Source organism: Macaca mulatta, chromosome 3 (assembly GCF_049350105.2).
Source record: "Macaca mulatta isolate MMU2019108-1 chromosome 3, T2T-MMU8v2.0, whole genome shotgun sequence".
NCBI lineage: Eukaryota > Metazoa > Chordata > Mammalia > Primates > Cercopithecidae > Macaca > Macaca mulatta.
In genome coordinates this window covers 53270241-53288123 of record NC_133408.1, presented here as the reverse complement: position 1 = coordinate 53288123, position 17883 = coordinate 53270241, and the positions used below count along the sequence as shown (strand labels likewise).

Genomic DNA, 17883 nt, shown 5'->3' with positions numbered 1-17883 from the left:
CCCAAGTGCCTCCTACATGCAAGTTCTACAGCCACTATTTCACCCCTCCAAGTTCCTTGCCTACAGCCCTAGTAGAAGATGTAATGACTCCTGACCTGAACTTTCTCAATGTCCTCCTTACACTTTCCCAACCCTCAGTGTCTCCCCTCAATAGCTCTTATAGATCCTGCAGGCCAGTCTTTCTAGGTATGCAGTTGTGATCTCATCATGACTCTAATTGGATGGTTAGGGCTCGCCATGTCTCATTCTTTCACCTCTTAAGATAAAAGGCCACCCAGGAACGCCTCAGTCCTTGGAATGCATTGACTTCCACTTTCCCTGACATACCCAGGCAGTGTAAAATATCAGTTGGCTCTGGTTGAAACCCCTACTTTATGTTTATAGTCTAGAACATCCTACTCACATCCATACATATGGAAATTTTACCTTTTCTTCAACACCTAGAGCAAATATACACTTGGCCATGAGGAGAATCTCTGATGCACAGGTAACCTGTGATATGGTTTGGCTGTGTCCCCACCCAAATCTCACCTTGAATTGTAGCTCCCATAATTCCCACATGTCGTGGGAGGGACCCAGTGGGACGTAATTGAATCATGGGGCAGATCGTTCCTGTGCTGTTCTCATGATAGTGAATAAGTCTGATGAGATCTGATGGTTCTATAAAGGGGAGTTCCCCTGCACATGCGCTCTCGCCCGCCACCATGTAAGAAGCACCTTTGCTCTTTGTTCGTCTTCTGCCATGATGGCGATGCCTTCCCAGACATGTGGAACTGTGAGTCCATTAAGCTTCTTTCCTTTATAAATTACCCAGTCTCAGGTGTGTCTTTATTAGCAGTGTGAGAACAGATTAGTACAACCTCCCTTACCTTTGCCCTCCCATAAGGCAAGGTTTGACCTCAGACAAAAGACATACGGCATTTTCCATATTTTGTCTTAAGGCAAAATGTGTTTTTCTTAGGTCAGAACGTTTGTTGTCGTTTTGCTTTGTTTTGCCACTTTGCGAGATTGGAATCTACCTGAAGCTCCAAGTGGGGACAACCTGGACTATTCCTGAGCCCTTATCCTGCACCAGGCACTTCCTCCTTGTCATCTGCTTAAGCCTCTCTCCAACCAGGCAAGTGCCATTATGAACTCTCCACTGCTGAGCAAGACAAGAGCAAGACAGGGTCTGACCCTTCATAGGGTCACAATAAATGTCTAAGGAATTAATTAATGTGTGCTCCTTTCCAAGGGCTTTGGGCTGTTTATTCAAATGTATCTTCTCAAAGTTTCCCCAAGAACTCAAAGATAAAAATGTGTGTTAGATTTTTAACTGGCATTCATTAATGATGCCTTATTATATATCCCTCCGATGGCCTTTCTTAACCCCGTTCTCTAATACATCTCTATGTTTTTGAAGTAGAAAGGTTCTTAAGAGAGGTCAACCTAGTAATGATGAAATGCTGACAGGGAAGCAATTGACACACAGTTGGTTAAAAAATACTGACCCCCTCTGACAGAGGGAAGTGAAAAGTCAAGTGGCAAATGATTGTTCTTCTTAAGCAGAAGAGACTATTCCTGAGGTTGGGTGCTCTTGTGCTGAGAAGAGAACACAATGAGAATTTACCACCCTCTTGATCTTAAGAAAACAGCTGGTGTAGAGAAAGGGGAAATTATCTCTAATTCACTCAACTGAACCACAAATATAGCTGTCATCTTTTTCAGAGTAAGAAGAGTACATGCTATTGGGAGATGAGGATGAAGGACCCAGATGGATACAGTCTGGATGGAAAGCTGATGTGACTTATTATTCTGCCCGTGAGAAGCCCTGCACAATTTTCATTCATGTTTACAGCACAAAATGGTACTGTGAGCTGCCACTGGAATGAAAAATACAGTGCAAATATAAATCCATTTTGGCAACACTTAACTTTGTTTCTGAGGGTATATAATTTTGGGGTCTGAATCGCTTAATAAAAAAAGAGATACACAGACGGTTTTTCATTCATTTAACAAATATTAGCTGAGAACCCAGAAACCGTGCCCTAGGGATGTTGAAGTGAATGTGTTATATGAGCTGAGACCTGACTTACCAGTTGTGTTGATCCAGAGGGAAGAGAGATCTGAGTTAGGGCCACTGCCTAAGCTTGAGGGGGCTTGCAGTGTCTGCGGGAACCTGCATTCTCGTCTTTTCTGAAAATCATTAAAATTCTATTTCAATCTTAAAATGTTGTTACGATGAGGTACCTATGAAGATGTCAGCAGTGTGGTTATCCTGAGTGGCTTCCACACTGTTTGAGCCAGAATGCACACCCTATTCATAACCAGTCTGAGCAAGTTGTAACCCCAGATGGTCCTGCTGTCTCGTATTGGGGTTGTAGACCTCTCAGACGAATGTTAAGGATGGGATCCAAGTACCAGCTCTCTTGTAGATAGAATTATTTAAAGTGGCCAGGGATACAAACTCCTGGGGCAAAAGAAATCCATTTGTTGGCCAGGTGCAGTGGCTCACACCTGTAATCCCAGCACTTTGGGAGGCCGAGGCAGGCAGATCACAAGGTCAAGAGACTGAGACCGTCCTGACCAACATGGTGAAACCTTGTCATTACTAAATTACAAAAATTAGCTGGGCACAGTGGTGGGCACCTGTAGTCTCAGCTACTTGGTAGGCTGAGGCAGGAGAATCACTTGAACCCGGGTGGCAGAGGTTGCAGTGAGTGGAGATTGTGTCACTGTACTGCAGCCTGGCGACAGACCAAGACTCCATCTAAAAAAAAAAAGAAAAGAAAAGAAAAAAAAAAAAAAAAGAAAGAAATCCATTTCTCAGAGACACAAAATGGAAGAACTAAGTCTGGCCCCAAGTTCAAAGGGTGGAGTAGGGCAGATCATGCATAACAAAATGGAGAGAGTCAGAAGGTGCAATGATGCATGCCTGGAGCCCAGAATAAGCTGGAAATTGAGCAAGAAGGAGCCAAGAAAGTTTCTGAAAACAGAGATGGAGCATCATCAGTTTTAAGCCTGAACGCACAGCTGGATGGATTGGCTTTTGGATGATGTCATGGGGTAAAGGTGGACACAAGTACGTTTAGGCATCACCTTGAGTGGAAAAAAGAGAGCACGATAGCTGGAGAAAGAGCATCCAAGTGTTTCAATGGGAATGAGCTCTGATATCACCTTGAGATTGGAAAGCTTTTCACATCCTTCCAAGGGAATTACTGCTCCATTCTGGAATAAAAAAAAAATCAGTATTTAATATTGCTTTGGAGAATTTCTAGTTCTTCATGTAACAAATCCTTTGAAATTGCACTGAAGTTACACTTGAATGTACTGTATTTGCCTGCCATTTACTAATTCACACGGGTTGTTCTGCCTAATCTCTACATCACAGCAAAATCATTTTCATGCTCCATTTCCTGGACACCACAGCCTCTTATTTCGTAGATAATGATCCTTTTTTCCACTATGATTACAAATGACTGGAAAAAAAATACACAAGTCTCAACCAGCCCCATGTAATAACCTGCCTACTGCCACAATGTGAGTTGCTGAGGGCTTTTTGTTTACTATTTTACTCCATGTAAGATGGTTACATGTCAAAGATTTTTACAATGTTAGAGGCCTTTAGAAGATCAAGAGTGGATAAAGAGATGTGATATGACTTTAGACTTTTTGATTTTGGCCTGGTTTGTCATTTGTCTCCACTTGTTTCTTCCAAACAATCTGCTACATTTTTCCATAATTTTATTGTACCTAAAATTTTAAACTTCTTATTAAAGTACAACATTACAGCAGGATGTATTTTTTTTTTTCAAAATTTGCCACAGCAATATATCTGGTCCCCAGTAATCTTTCAGAATTTTGCCATTCCCTAGCCAGAGATAGAGTAAATTTTTTCCTCACTTTGCAATTGAATGGGTGTTTGTGGCTGTCTTGATGAACAAAATTCAGGTCTAGTGACACTATACACTTCGGAGACAAGGTCATAAAAGAAAATATGGCTTCCACCTGACTCTCCATGCTCATCTTTAAAACCCTGTCGCCATGTTGTGGGGAAGCCCAGACCACATGAGGAGGCCCCATGTAGGTGTTCCACGCAAAAGCCCCAACTAAGGTTTCACCCAAAGCTAGCACCATTTCAATTCCATTTTAGCCAGCATCAGTTGGAAGACGTGGAAGTGAGAAAGCATCACATAATCCTAGTCCCCAGCCTTCCAGCTGCCCCAGCTGATGATGAAAGTAGTGAACACAAGTTATCCCTGCCAAGCTCTGCCCAAATTGCAGATTTATGAGAAAAGTTAATGTTGCTTTAAGCCACCAAGTTTTGCAGTGATTTCTTACCCATCACTGAGTGACTAGAACCAACACTCACACAGAAGACACATGTGATAATTATACAGGTTGATGAATTTGCACAAACTGAACACAGCCATGCAACCAGCACTCAGATCAAAAAATAGCTTCTCAGAAGCCTCATCACTCTTCCGGTCCCTCCCTCCAAAAGACAGCTACCATCCTAACATTTTTTGCCTAATTAATGTTTTTGCCTATCCTAATTAAATTTCTTTTTTGCCTATTTTAGTATTGACCAAAGCTGTCACATGGCTGTTGTGACCCCATTAGCAGCAACTTGCCCAGGACAATGAGGTAAGACCCCAGCCAAGGAACTCCTGCTTTTGGGAGCAATCAAAGATGATTGCTGTGTGCTATGAACTGAACCACATCCCCCTAGAATTCATGTTTGGAAGCCCTAACCCCCGGCATGACCGTATTTGGAAATAGGACTTTACAGGAGGTAATTAAAAATAAATGAGGTCACAAGGGTGTGGCCCTAACCAAGAGGCATAGTGCCCTTCGAAGCAGAGGAGACGCCAGTAGAACAGGCACACAGAGGGAAGGCCACAGTCAGAAGGCAGCTGTTTACAAGCCAGCAAGAGAGCCCTCACTAGAAACTAAACCTGCTGGCACCTTGATCTGAGACTTTCCGCCTCCATAACTGATAAAATGAATGTCTGTCATTGCAGCCACCTAGTCTGTAATATTTTGCTAAGGCAGCCTGAGCAGTATTATACTGGATAATCAATGAAGCCTAACATCACTGTGGTAGAGAGCTTAGTTGAAAATGGGAAAACTGTTGGGCATGGTGGCTCATGCCTGTAATCTCCGGCCGAGGTGGGTGGATCACTTGAGGTCAGGTGTTCAAGACCAGCTTGGCCAACGTGGCAAAATCCCGTCTCTACTAAAAATACACAAATGAGCCAGGAATGGTGCCAGGCACCTTTAATCCCAGCTACTCAGGATGCCGAGGCACAACAATCGCTTGAACCCGAGAAGCGGAGATTGCAGTGAGCCAAGATAATGCTACTGACTCCAACCTGGGTGACAGGGTGAGACTCTGTCCCAAAAAAAAATAGAAAATAGAAAAAAGAAAGAAAAGGAAGGAAGGAAGGAAGGAAGGAAGGAAGGAAGGAAGGAAGGAAGGAAGGGAGGGAGGGAGGGAGGGAGGAAGGAATGAGAGAAAGAAGGAAGGAAGGAAGGAAGGAAGGAAGAAAGGAAGGAAGGAAGGAAGGAAGGAAGGAAGGAAGGAAGGGAGAAAGAAAGAGAGAAAGAAAGAAAGACACCTGTAATCCCAGCTACTCAGGAGGCTGAGGCACGAGAATTGCTTGAACCCAGGAAGTGGAGGTTGCAGTGAACGGAGATCATTCCACCGACTCCAGCTTGGGTGACAGAGTGAGACTCCGTCTCAAAAAAAATAGAAAAAAAGAAAGAAAGAAGGAAGAAAGGAAGAAAGGAGGGAAGGGAAGGGAGGAAGGAAGGAAGGAAGAAAGGAAGGAAGGAAGGAAGGAAGGAAGGAAGGAAGGAAGGAAGGAAGGGAGGGAGGGAGGGAGGGAGGGAGGGAGGGAGGGAGGGAGGGAAGGAAATGGAAGAACTGAGGCTGAATCTCCCCAAACCTGAATGACAGAGAAGAAGGCATGTTTGGGAGTTGATGATCATTAGACACGTTTAGGACACCTGCTTAAGCTGTTGACACTCCAGGACTAATGCCTCTCACAGTCACTGATGGCAGAGAAAGCCTATGGACTTTTAACTATAGTAGTTGACTACTGCCCTGACCACAGTTGTTGGGAAGAGGGGTGGGGAGCTGATCTAATTTGTGCCGAATGAATTTAACTTCTCTTTCTGAAGAATCAGACAACCTATACATAGCCCAAACAGCTGTAGACACCAGAGCTCCATGGTCACATAATCCTAGAAGTTATAGCTGACTTGACTGGAACATATGAATGATCACAAATAAGCCACACACACAAAAAGAAAAATCAAGGCAAAGATAACAGGATCATGAGACAGATACTCTAAGAGATGCCCATATCATATTCTGAAACTCAGGGGGAGAGAGAGCAGAGGTATAAAGACAGAGACCTGGAGGTACTTCCTGCAAAGGGTACTGTGAGACTCCCCTCTCTTCTTCTAATCCATTTTTTAAAATTTTTTATTTTATTGCATTTTATTTTGAGACAGGGTCTCACTCTGTCACCCAGGCTGGAGTGCAGTGGCACCATAACAGCTCATTGCAGCCTTGACCTCCCAGGCTCAAGCAATCCTCCCACCTCAGCCTCCCGAGTAGCTGTGACAACCGGCATGCACCACCATGCCTAGCTAATTTTTGTACTTTTTCTAGAGATGGGGTTTCACTAGGCTGCCCAGGTTGGTCTCGAACTCTTGAGCTCAAGTGATCCTCCCGCCTCAGACCCCCGAAGTGCTGGGATTACAAGCATGTGCCACCGCATCTGGCCAAATTTATTTCTGTATACTGAGCTATTTGGCTGTACTGGGTGGCCAGGCATGCAGAGCACTGGACCCGGTGCTGACAGAGGCAATCCAGACCCTAAGTGCTTTGAACCTAAAACAGTTAACACATCCTCTTGCCTATTCAGAACTGATTCTGAACATTGACAGAGTTGAGGCTGAAAATTAAAGACACTAACTCTCTTTCCAGAATGGTCTGGTGCAAATCAGGACTATCATACAAGCACAGCATTTCTACCGATTTTCTTTTCTTTCTTTCTTTCTTTTTTTTTTTTTTTTTTTTTGAGACAGAGTCTTGCTCTGTTGCCAAGACTGGAGTGCAGTGGCATGATCTCAGCTCACTGTAACCTCCACCTCCTGGGTTCAAATGATTCCCCTACCTCAGCCTCCCAAGGAGGTGGGCTTACAGGCACATGCCACCCTGCCTGGCCAATTTTTGTATTTTTAGTAGAAATGGGGTTTCACTGTGTTAGCCAGGATGGTCTCAATCTCCTGACCTCATGATCTGCCCGCCTCGCCCTCCCAAAGTGCTGGGATTAGAGGCGTGAGCCACCATGTCCAGCCACTTTTACCAATTTTCTAAGCACCTCAGGATTAGTCAGAGGCTTTCAGTACTTTGTATATATCATATCACTTAGCATTGTGAAAACGCTGTAGTCTGTCCTCTTATTATTTATTTATTTATTATTTGAGATGGAATCTCACTTTGTTGCCCAGGCTGGAGCACAGTGGCACAGTCTCAGCTCACTGCAACCTCCACTCCTGGGTTCAAGCGATTCTCCTGCCTCAGCCTCTGGGGTAGCTGGGATTGCAGGTGCGCACCACCACACCTGGCTGATTTTGTGTTTTTAGTAGAGGCATGGTTTCACCACATTGGCCAGGCTGGTCTCGAACTCCTGACTTCAGGTGATTCACCTGCGTTGGCCTCCCAGAGTGCTGGGATTACAGGCATGAGCCACCATGCCCGGCCTGTCCTCTTATTATTTTTTGATGGATCTCTTTGCTCAGTTGATTGAGAACTTACTGAAATCATGCACTGTGGCCCAGTCAACTCCACAGTTTACTGGGTTTAAACCCAGGGACCACCATTTGAAATGTTCAATGTCTATAAATGAATAATTTTGTGAAAATTTTTTTTTTAAAAAGACCTGATTTCTCTTCTCGTGTTGTTACTAACTTGTTGTGTCACCTTAGGCAAATCAGTAAACTATTCTGGACTTCAGTTTGCTGATAAAGAAAATAAAGACATGGGGCTATACCCTCTTTTAGATTCCTTCAAGCTTTGCCTCAATGTAGTCTATTTATATTCTGGCAAAGCTGTGAACTACTTATAGAAGAAAAATCAAAACCTCAGTGGCAGTCACCTCAAGGTAGTATCTAAATTAGGCTGTGATCTGTCCATCTGTTTATTTTGGAGATCAGTCATGTTCCTGTTTCAGAGCACTGATCCCGCATATCGCCTCTTTCCCCCGGAGGCTGCCTGGCGTCCCATTTCAATCTTGTCTTATGTAGCTGGCTGATGTTTGATCTTCAGTTCACATTTGTTCCTGCTCTTATCACTCTTGGGAGGCTGTTATTACCCTCTTCCAATGCCATCAAAGGTCTTTAATGCCTACCTTTCAACATATTGTGTGTCATCTTGTAGACGCCGCTGAATGTTAGCTTAGCATTGCCCAGGGACATCCCAGACCTGGTGAATGACAAATGAGAAATGAACTGAAATTTCTCTCTTTTAACTGGTCTCAAAATAGAATTTCCAAATCATCAGGTTGGCTGCCCTTTTGGTGAAGGGATTCCTGAATATAATTTGTTCACATCTCTGTCTCCGGAACGAAGGGCTTGTAGGTGCAATGGAACAAAACTGATCTGAGAGCCAGGCACCTCTCCAAGTCTCAGTTCTGCCACTAACTAGCTTAAGTCTGCATTACACTGTAAGACACTCTACACCATTTATTTCTAGATACTATATGCAGATGTTCTAAGCTTGCCTCACAGAGATTGTGCCTAAATTGTGCCTACACTTGCCCAAAGTGCCTAAACTAGGTAGGCTCATGTAGTATCACAGTTTGCTATATTAGACGCTCTGGATGGATAAATACAATAAGACCCATAGCTTCCAATTAGAGATTGCTTATCTCTAAACCAGTCTTAGAGGCAGCATTCCCAAAGCATGTTCCATAGAGCACAAGAGACACAAGTGGCTTCTTTAAAGCAGGGCTCCATGGTGTAGTGGACACTGCCATGTGCTACCCAGATCTTCAGCTCCTGGACAGAGTCACCCATTCCTTCAGTTGCTCCATCTCCAGAACTTGCCCTCAGCTGAAGAGAACTGCCTTATTCAAAGCCACGCTCCCTTCCCAAAACAGCCTGCATACAATGCATCCAATGGTCAACATGGGGTGGCTCTGGGGAGGTGGCAGTGGTCTCCAAAAAGACAGAAAGAAGGAGAGTGGCTAGGGCTGAAAACCTACCTATTGCATACTATGTTCACTATTTGGGTGATGGGCTTGATAGAAACCCAAACCTCAGCAATTTGCAGCATACTCATGTAACAAGCCTGCACGTGTTTGAACCTAAAATAAAAACAAGCAAACAAAAAATTGATTGTGTATTCATAAAGACATTTTTTAGAAAAGGAATACCAACCAGGCACGGTGGCTCACACCTTTAATCCCAGCATTTTGGGAGGCCAAGGCCGGTAGATCACCTGAGGTCAGGAGTTCGAGACCAGCCTGGCCAACATGGTGAAACATTGTCTTTACTAAAAACACAAAAACTAGCTGAGGAGTGGTGGTGTCCGCCTGTAATCCCAGCTACTAGGGAGGCTGAGGCAGAAGAATCGCTTGAACCTGGGAGATGGGGGTTGCAGTGAGCCAAGACCGTGTCACTGCACTCCAGTCTGGGCAACAGAGTGAGACTCTGTCTCAAAAAATAACAATAATAATAACAAAGAAAAAGAAGACACCATTTTCATCAGATTTTCAGAGTGATCCCCCAACACTGAGAACAACTATGTCATATAGAAATGAAAAATAAATTAGCCTATTAATTAATTGCTGAGGGGATCTTCCTTGCTCACATTCCAGCTCAAACCGTTTTTTTTTTTTTTTTAACTTTGAAGAACACTAGCATCCTAATTCTATTTCTCTTCACCCCCCAATGTTTGGAAATATCTGACTTATGCTTCCTTTTCTTCATGTATCTCCCTCCCACCCTCAGGCACATCTATTTGCTCAGCGATGTGGGTTGTGCTTGTCAATAATGGCACTTACAGTTCAGAGTAATGATCTCCTCTCGCCTTTCCCATCTGTTATTTCCATACGCCTGACGTCTTCATAGTAGCTTTTCAGGGAATAAGAAGACGCTGCTTTACAAACCATCCTTCTCTCTCGAAATACTTAATGTCGACATTGTTTGGGCTGCTCTTTATGAAACTCCTGAAGCATCATGACTGAAGCCATCATTCTGACTCTTTGTAATAATCACAGCTCAATTTTCCAGCCGAGGTTGATTTCTGGCTGGCCTGTGGTCAGGACCATATATTCATAGGACTGCCTGTCATCTCCACCTTTAGACTCCAGCTATGGTTGGAACAGTTAATTTCCCTCATTTGTAATGTCACTTCCACCATCCCACCTAGTATATCATCCTCACATGAGCTCAGGACTGCCCTTCCAAGAGATCCCAAAGCATCCCCAGCTCCTCTAGACTAGGGAGGAGATAGTGGGTGGTGTCATGGGGACACCGGGCCTCTGTCCATTTGAAATCTTTTTTTGTTGTTGTTGTTGAGATAGAGTCTCATTCTGTCACCCAGACTGGAGTGCAGTGGCACAACCTCGGCTCACTGCAACCTCTGCCTCCCAGGTTCAAGCAATTCTCCTGTCTCAGCTTCCCATGTAGCTGGGATTACAGGCACCCGCCACCATGCCCGGCTAATTTTTATACTTTTAGTAGAGACGGGGTTTCACCATGTTGGTCAGGCTGGTCTCGAATTCCTGACCCCAAGTGATCCGCCCACCTCAGCCTACCAAAGCACTGAAACAGGCATGAGCCACTGCGCCCCAGGCCCCATTTGAAATCTAAGTCAGCACAGCCTGGAGACCTGCAGGCACCCACCAATGATGCAAACCCATGGAGGAAAGAAAGGAACTCTAGAGGGAGAGCAGCTGGGAACAAATGGGAAATTCACTTTGACTGTTGGCTTAGATTCGGGAGAGTTGAAAGGGCCGGGCTGGAATCTGGAGAGAGCAATATCATCAATCATTGTAGTAATCATAATATCTAACATTATCAAGCACTTTCTTTTTCTTTTTTTAGACGGAGTCTCGCTCTGGTGCTCTGTTGCCCAGGCTAGAGTGCAATGGCGCCATCTTGGCTCACTGCAACCTCCACCTCCCAGGTTCAAGCGATTCTCCTGCTTCAGCCTCCCAAGTAGCTGGGACTACAGGTGCCTGCCACTACACTCGGCTAATTTTTGTATTTTTAGTAGAGATGGGGTTTCACTATGTTAGTCAGGCTGATCTCAAACTCTTGACCTCAGGTGATCCGCCTGCCTCAGCCTCCCAAAGTGCTGGGATTACAGGTATGAGCCACCACGCCTGGCCATCAAGCATTTTCTATACATCAGATACTGTATTTAGTACCCTGCAGGCTGGGCAAGGTGGCTCACAACTGTAATCCCAGCACTTTGGGAGGCTGAGGTAGGAGGTTCGCTTGAGGTCAGGAATTTGAGACCAGCCTGGGCAGCAAAGCAAAACCCCATCTCTACAAAATGATTTTTTAAAAATTAGCCAGGTGTGGTGGTGCATGCCTCTGGTCTTAGGTACTCAGGAGTCTGAGGTGGGAGGATGGCTTGAGGCCAGGAGTTCAAGGCTGAAGTGAGCTATGATTACACCACAGCACTCCAGCCTGGGTGACAAAGTGAGACCTTATCTCAACAGCAACAAAATAAGTACTTTGCAAGCATGAAGTCATTTATTCCCCATGACAATCCTATAAGACAGATACTATCATTTCTTCATTTTTCAGATGAGTAAACTGAGACATAGAGATGAATTCAGATATGATTCTGCTTGTATGTATATCCAAGGGGCATTGACCTGGTGAGTGGAGGCTGACAGATGAGTTTTAAGGCATTAACAGTAATAAAAGTTGCTGGCCGGGTGCAGTGGCTCGTGCCTATAATCCCAGCACTTTGGGAGGCCGAGGAGGGCGGATTACCCGAGGTCAGGAGTTCGAGACCAGCCGGGCCAACATGGTGAAACCTCGTCTCTACTAAAAATATAAAAATTAGCCAGGCATGGTGATACGTGCCTGTAATCCCAGCTACTCAGGAGACTGAGGCAGGAGAATTACTTGAACCTGTGAGGCGGAGGCTGCAGTGAACTGAGATCACACTATTGCACTCCAGCCTGGGCAAAAAGAGTGAAACTCTATCTCAAATAATAATAACAATAATAATAATAATGATGATAAAAGTTGCAAAGGCTCGGATTAAAGATTGGAAACCAGAAGCCAGTCAGTGGTTGGGGGTAAAGAGTTAAAACTCTGGGCTGAATGGAGAGTCAAGAGGCAAGTCATGACTTTGGCTCCAAGAAGAGATACTGGAGCCCGGACTAAGGTCTGAGAGGGCACTAATGAGGATCAGGCCCAGCCGTGGGGATGGGAGTGACATGCTTGGCTAGGCGTGGAGAGAGTGCAACTCCGTGGGTCTGTGGGTACCCAGGCTCCAGCCCAGGCAGGATGTACATGGGTTTGGGAGACACGGGAAGTTGAAATCCCACAGAAGAGCTCAAAGCCAGCCTACCTGCCCAAAAATTGCACAGGACAAACCAAGACTTTGGGATAGTGAGCCCTGCAGAACAGGTGAGAGCATGCTCCTTACTCACAGATGAGAACTAAGATATCTCAGGCTTCCCACCTGAGGGGTTAGAGCTGGCCAGAGCTGCAACGTGATCCGACCACTGCCTCTGCATTTGTACTGAGAGTCACAGAGAAGTAGAGAAGGGTGTTATGGACCACCGGTCTCTAACACTCAAGGGTGTTAGAGACCCCGGCAGGTCTCTCTGGTGCTTTGGAGAGAGCTGTGATCCGGCCTGTGATGATGAATATTGAGTGCCAACTTGATTGCATTGAAGGATGCCAAGTATTGTTCCTGGGTGTGTCTGTGAGGGATTGCCAAAGGAGAGTAACATTGGAGTCGGTGGACTGGGAGAGGCAGACCCTCCCTCAATGTGGGTAGGCACCATCTAAACAACTGCCATCACAGCTAGAATAAGGCAGACTCGCTGAGTCTTCCGGCCTTCACCTTTCTTCCATGCTGGATGCTTCCTGCTCTTGAACATCAGACTCCAAGTTCTTCAGCTTTGGAACTGTTGGACTTACACCAGTGATTTCCCAGGGGCTCTTGGGCTTTTCAGCCATAGACTGAAGGCTGCGCTGTCAGCTTCCCTACTTCTGAGGTTTTGGAATTTGGACTGATCCACCACTGTCTTCCTTGATCCTCCATTTGCAAACAACCTGTCATGGGACTTTACCTTGCGATCGTGTGAGTCAATTCTTCTTAGTAAATTCCCTTTCATATATACATATGTCCTATTAGTTCTCTCCCTTTAGAGAACCCTGACTAATACAGGGCCACTGCACTCCACTCTGGATGACAGAGCAAGATCCTGTCTCTAAAAAAAAACAAAAAATGCTTTGCAAAGGTCAGTTCCTCCAACCTGCTCATTGTGCATTTGGTCCCAGGCCTTGCCCTCTTCTGGTTGAACTCCAATTTTTTCAGCTGCTGAAGGTTTAAGATGGGCCCCATTCCAGGCATGTGCCACCATGCTTGACTATTTCATATATATATATATATATATTATTCTGTAAAGATGGGATCTTGCTATGCTGCCCAGCCTGGTCTCAAACTCGTGGCCTCAAATGATCCTCCCACCTTGGCCTCCCAAAGCACTGGGATGATAGGTGTGAGCCACTGTGCCCAGGCTCCAGGGTATAGGCCCTATTCCAGCACTTCTTTTTGTTGTTGTTTGTTTCGTTTTTTGCTTGTTTTTTGAGATGGATTCTTGCTCTGTTGCCCAGGCTGGAGTGCAATGGTGCAATCTCAGCTCACTGCAACCTCCACCTCCCAGATTCATGCAATTCTTGTGCCTCAGTCTCCCAAGGAGCTGGGATTACAGGCACACGCCACCACGTCCAGCTAATTTTTGTATGTTTAGTAGAGACAGGATTTCACCATGTTGGCCAGGCTGGTCTTGAACTGCTGACCGCAATCAAGTGATCCGCCTGCCTCAGCCTCTGAAAGTGCTGTGATTACAGGCATGAGCCATGTCCAGTCTATTCCAGCACTTCTTTAAGAGGAGACCCTTGAATACCGAGAAGTTCTTAAAGGCAAAGGAAATGGAGCTTTAGCAGTGAAATTTCAGGCAGAGAGTAGGGCACCTTTGTGAGAAAATGTACTGAGGGTATGGGCCTGCTTTCCTGGGTGGGGTATGCTTTGAATGTTCTAAGAAAGATAAGGTGTGCACTTACAGTTTTGCCGATATATAGTAGAATATTGGATCACTACAGAGGGAGAAGACTATAGTGGCAGTGCAGCATCGTAACTGCACAGAGCAGCTGTCACCTTTCACCACCTAGAAGGGAATCAGTAACAACAATTCACTATTCAGTCAGCATGCAAAAATTCTAGAGCCTCTGGATTGTTGGTCCCTATGTGTGTGTGTTTCTTTCTTTCCTTCCATCTTTCTTTCTCTTTCCATCTTTCTTTCTTTCCATCTTTCTTTCTTTCTTTCTTTCTTTCTTTCTTTTTCTCTCTCTCTCTCTCTCTCTCCCCCTTCCTTCCTTCCTTCCTTCCTTCTCTTTCTTGCTTTCTTGCTTTTTTCATTCACTCTTTCTTTTTTTGTGAGTGTATGTGACAGAGTCTTGTTCTGTCGCCCAGGCTAGAGTGCAGTGGCATGATCTCAGCTCACTGCAACCTTCGCCTCCTGGGTTCAAGCGATTCTCCTGCCTCAGCCTCCCACGTAGTTCGACTACAGGCATCCACCATCAAACTCAGCTAATTTTTGTATTTATTTATTTTTTTTAGTAGAGACAGGGTTTCACCATGTTGGCAAGGCTGGTCTCGAACTCCTGACCTCAGGTGATCAGCCCACCTCAGCCTCCCAAAGTAGCTGGGATTATAGGCGTGAGCCACCGCACCCAGCCTTTTTTTTTTTTTTTTTTTTAATGACAGAGTCTTGCTCTGTCATCCAGAGTATAGTGCGGTGGTGTAATCATAGCTCATTGCAGCCTCAAACTCTGGGGTTCAAATAGTCCTCCCATCTCAGCATTCTGAATAGTTGGGACTACAGGTGCATGTCACCATGCCCAGCTAGATTTTAAAAAACGTTTTGTAGAGATGGGATCTTGCTACGTCACCCGAGTTGGTCTCAAACTCCTGGGCTCAAGTGATCTTCCTACCTTGGCCTCTCAAGAGTGCTGGGACTACAGGTGTGTGCCACCACACCTCGCTAACTAAAAAAAAAGAAAGAAAAGAAAAAAGATTGTAGACATAGAGTCTTACTATGTCACCCAGTTTGGTCTCAAACTCCTGGACTCAAGCCATCTGCCTGCCTCCACCTCCCAAAGTACTGGGATTACAGGCATGAGCCACTGCACTCAGCCCATGCTACTTATGTCTCCTCTGATTCTCGTGGTGACTGACTGCAAAGCCGTTCAATCAAGAAGAGACTTTGGCTCATTTTCAGGACCAGCAGGGGAGGTGATGGAGGAGGTGAATTTCCCTCTGTGCCCATGTTTGGCAGTATCAAGAGAGAAACACAGAGGTACCACGGCTCCCCACTTCATGCTTGGAAACTCCCTATCATGCAGGGTCACCCAATGTAGGCAAAGACCAGTCCAGCTTGCTCTCAGCACTCACTCAGGTATCATTCTTTTTTTTTTAATTACTATTTATTTATTTTGAGATGGAGTCTTGCATTATCACCCAGGTTGGAGTGCAATGGAATGATCTCAGCTCACTGAAACTACCACCTCCTGGGTTCAAGCAATTCTGCCTCGGTCTCCTGAGTAGCTGGGATTACAGGTGCCCGCCACCATGTTCTGCTAATTTTTTGTATTCGTAGTAGACATGGGGGCTTCACTATGTTGGCCAGGCTGGTCTCGAACTCTTAACCTCTTGATCTGCCCACCTTAGCCTCCCAAAGTGCTGGGATTACAGGTGTTAGCCACCATGCCTGGCCTCAGGAATTATTCTTATGACTCTGATGCCCTTTGGAAACCTGGGAATAGACAATGCATCATCCTCAGCCCAAATCAGAGAAGAAACATTCACAGATTTCTACAGATCATGTTTGTGGTAGTTTTAACATATGTCTGCAAAGTGTTTAATAGTCATCTCGGCCGAGCAGAGTGGCTAAAGCCTGTAATCCCAGCACTTTGAGAGGCCGAGGCAGGCGGATCACCTGAGGTCAGGAGTTCGAGATCAGCCTGGTCAACGTGGCAAAACCCTGTCTCTACTAAAAATACAAAAATTAGCTCGGTGTGGTGGCGGGTACCTGTAATCCCAGCTACTTGGGAGGCTGAGGCAGGAGAATCGCTTGAACCTGGGAAGCCGAGGTTACAGTGACCCGAGATCGTGCCATAGAGCTCCAGCCTGGGCAACAGGAGCGAAACTCTGTCTCAAAAAAAGTCATCTCATCAAAAGGGATACTCACAAATGGAATATCCCTCCCCTTGAATACAGGCTGTGTATGCCTAAAAAATAAAATGCAGCAGAGGTGACTCTATGCGGCTTCTTCCCAGGCTGGATTCCAAGAAACTATACAGTTTCTACCTGGCTTTTTCTCTTTTCAGGAAAAACGTATCTTTGAAGCCCAGCTACCATGTTTGGAGGAAGCCTGGGCCATAGGTAGAGGCCAGGGTCTAGGTGTTCAGCCAACAGCCCAGATAAGACCCAGGTAAGTTCTAACAGCCATCATCAGCTATTAGCTGGTAAGAGAGGGAACTTTTGGATGATGCCAGTCCCCAAACTTTCAGTCGCCCTGGGGGATTCCAAGTAGAGAAGGAATAAGCTGTCCCTTCTAAGCCCTGCACACATAATAGATTTGTAAGCAAAATAAATGTTATTGTTTCAACCACTAAGTTTTGGGATGGTTGGTTACATAGCAATAGACAACGGGGGGAAAAATCTATTCCTATTTTGTACCCATGTCACCATACAAGCACCACCCTATAATAAAGAGAGCAATTAACAAGCAAAGCAGCACTTAGAGGCGGGGAAGCTTTGGATGTTTCTCTTCAAGAATCTCACCCTGCATTCTGATCTTGGGTTCCTTTGGCATCGTATAATCTACAACATGACTATTCAGCTCTAAACAATCATACCAGTTTAAAAGTATATGCGTTTGCCCCTTAATGAGTGGCATCTGTATTTAGAGTTGGACTCACTCTCTCTCTCCTATTGCAACATTCTCCAATAAAGTCATTCTTGTCTAAGTCTGTCTGATACAATTTTGCTTTGACACCATCCAGGGTTTTCAGCACGACACTGGTCAGAAAATTGTGTCTTCAATGTCAGTTACAGTTCCTTCAACACTTTGCCAGCACGAGAAAGTGCCTAGCTTTAGGTTTAGAAAGTGCACTGGTGTTCTGGCCTTAGATTCAGTATGGCATCACAGAACAGAGCCCAGGAGGCCCGCAGACAGGGGTCTGATGCTCTCCTCTTTCTGTTATTGCCTATGTGATTTTGAAGGGGTTACTTAACTTCTCTGAGTTTCTATTTTCTCACCTGTAAAATAGGGACAGTGACACCTCTATGGGGCTTTTATGAGGGTAACATGAATTAGTATTTGTAAACAGCTTAGAACAATGTCTTAGATATATTAGAGCTCTATCTTTAATTAGTCATTTCTTAGCACTGGTTATCTCCAAAAGTTGGGTGGGAGATTGGGCAGATTGTACTCCTTTGCGTTGTTTGTTGTTCTGTTGAGTACGTAGCACTTTATAATTAGCAGGGAAAGAAGGACAGAAGGAGGGAGGGAGAGTGGGAGGGAGGGAGGGAGAGTGGGAGGGAGGGAGGGAAAAATGAAG

The 17883-nt window shown here is 45.2% G+C and overlaps 1 long non-coding RNA gene across 1 annotated transcript; it reads right to left on the bottom strand.

Moving 5' to 3' along the window:
- Nucleotides 1-2075: 2075 nt before the first annotated feature.
- LOC144340071 (uncharacterized) lies at nt 2076-14410 on the bottom strand. The gene is made up of 6 exons (XR_013415784.1): nt 14323-14410; nt 10979-11027; nt 10062-10131; nt 8406-8479; nt 3079-3207; nt 2076-2175 (listed from the first exon to the last, which is right to left on the bottom strand). It is a non-coding gene; the product is annotated as an uncharacterized LOC144340071 (long non-coding RNA).
- Between the last annotated feature and the right edge of the window lie 3473 nt (nt 14411-17883).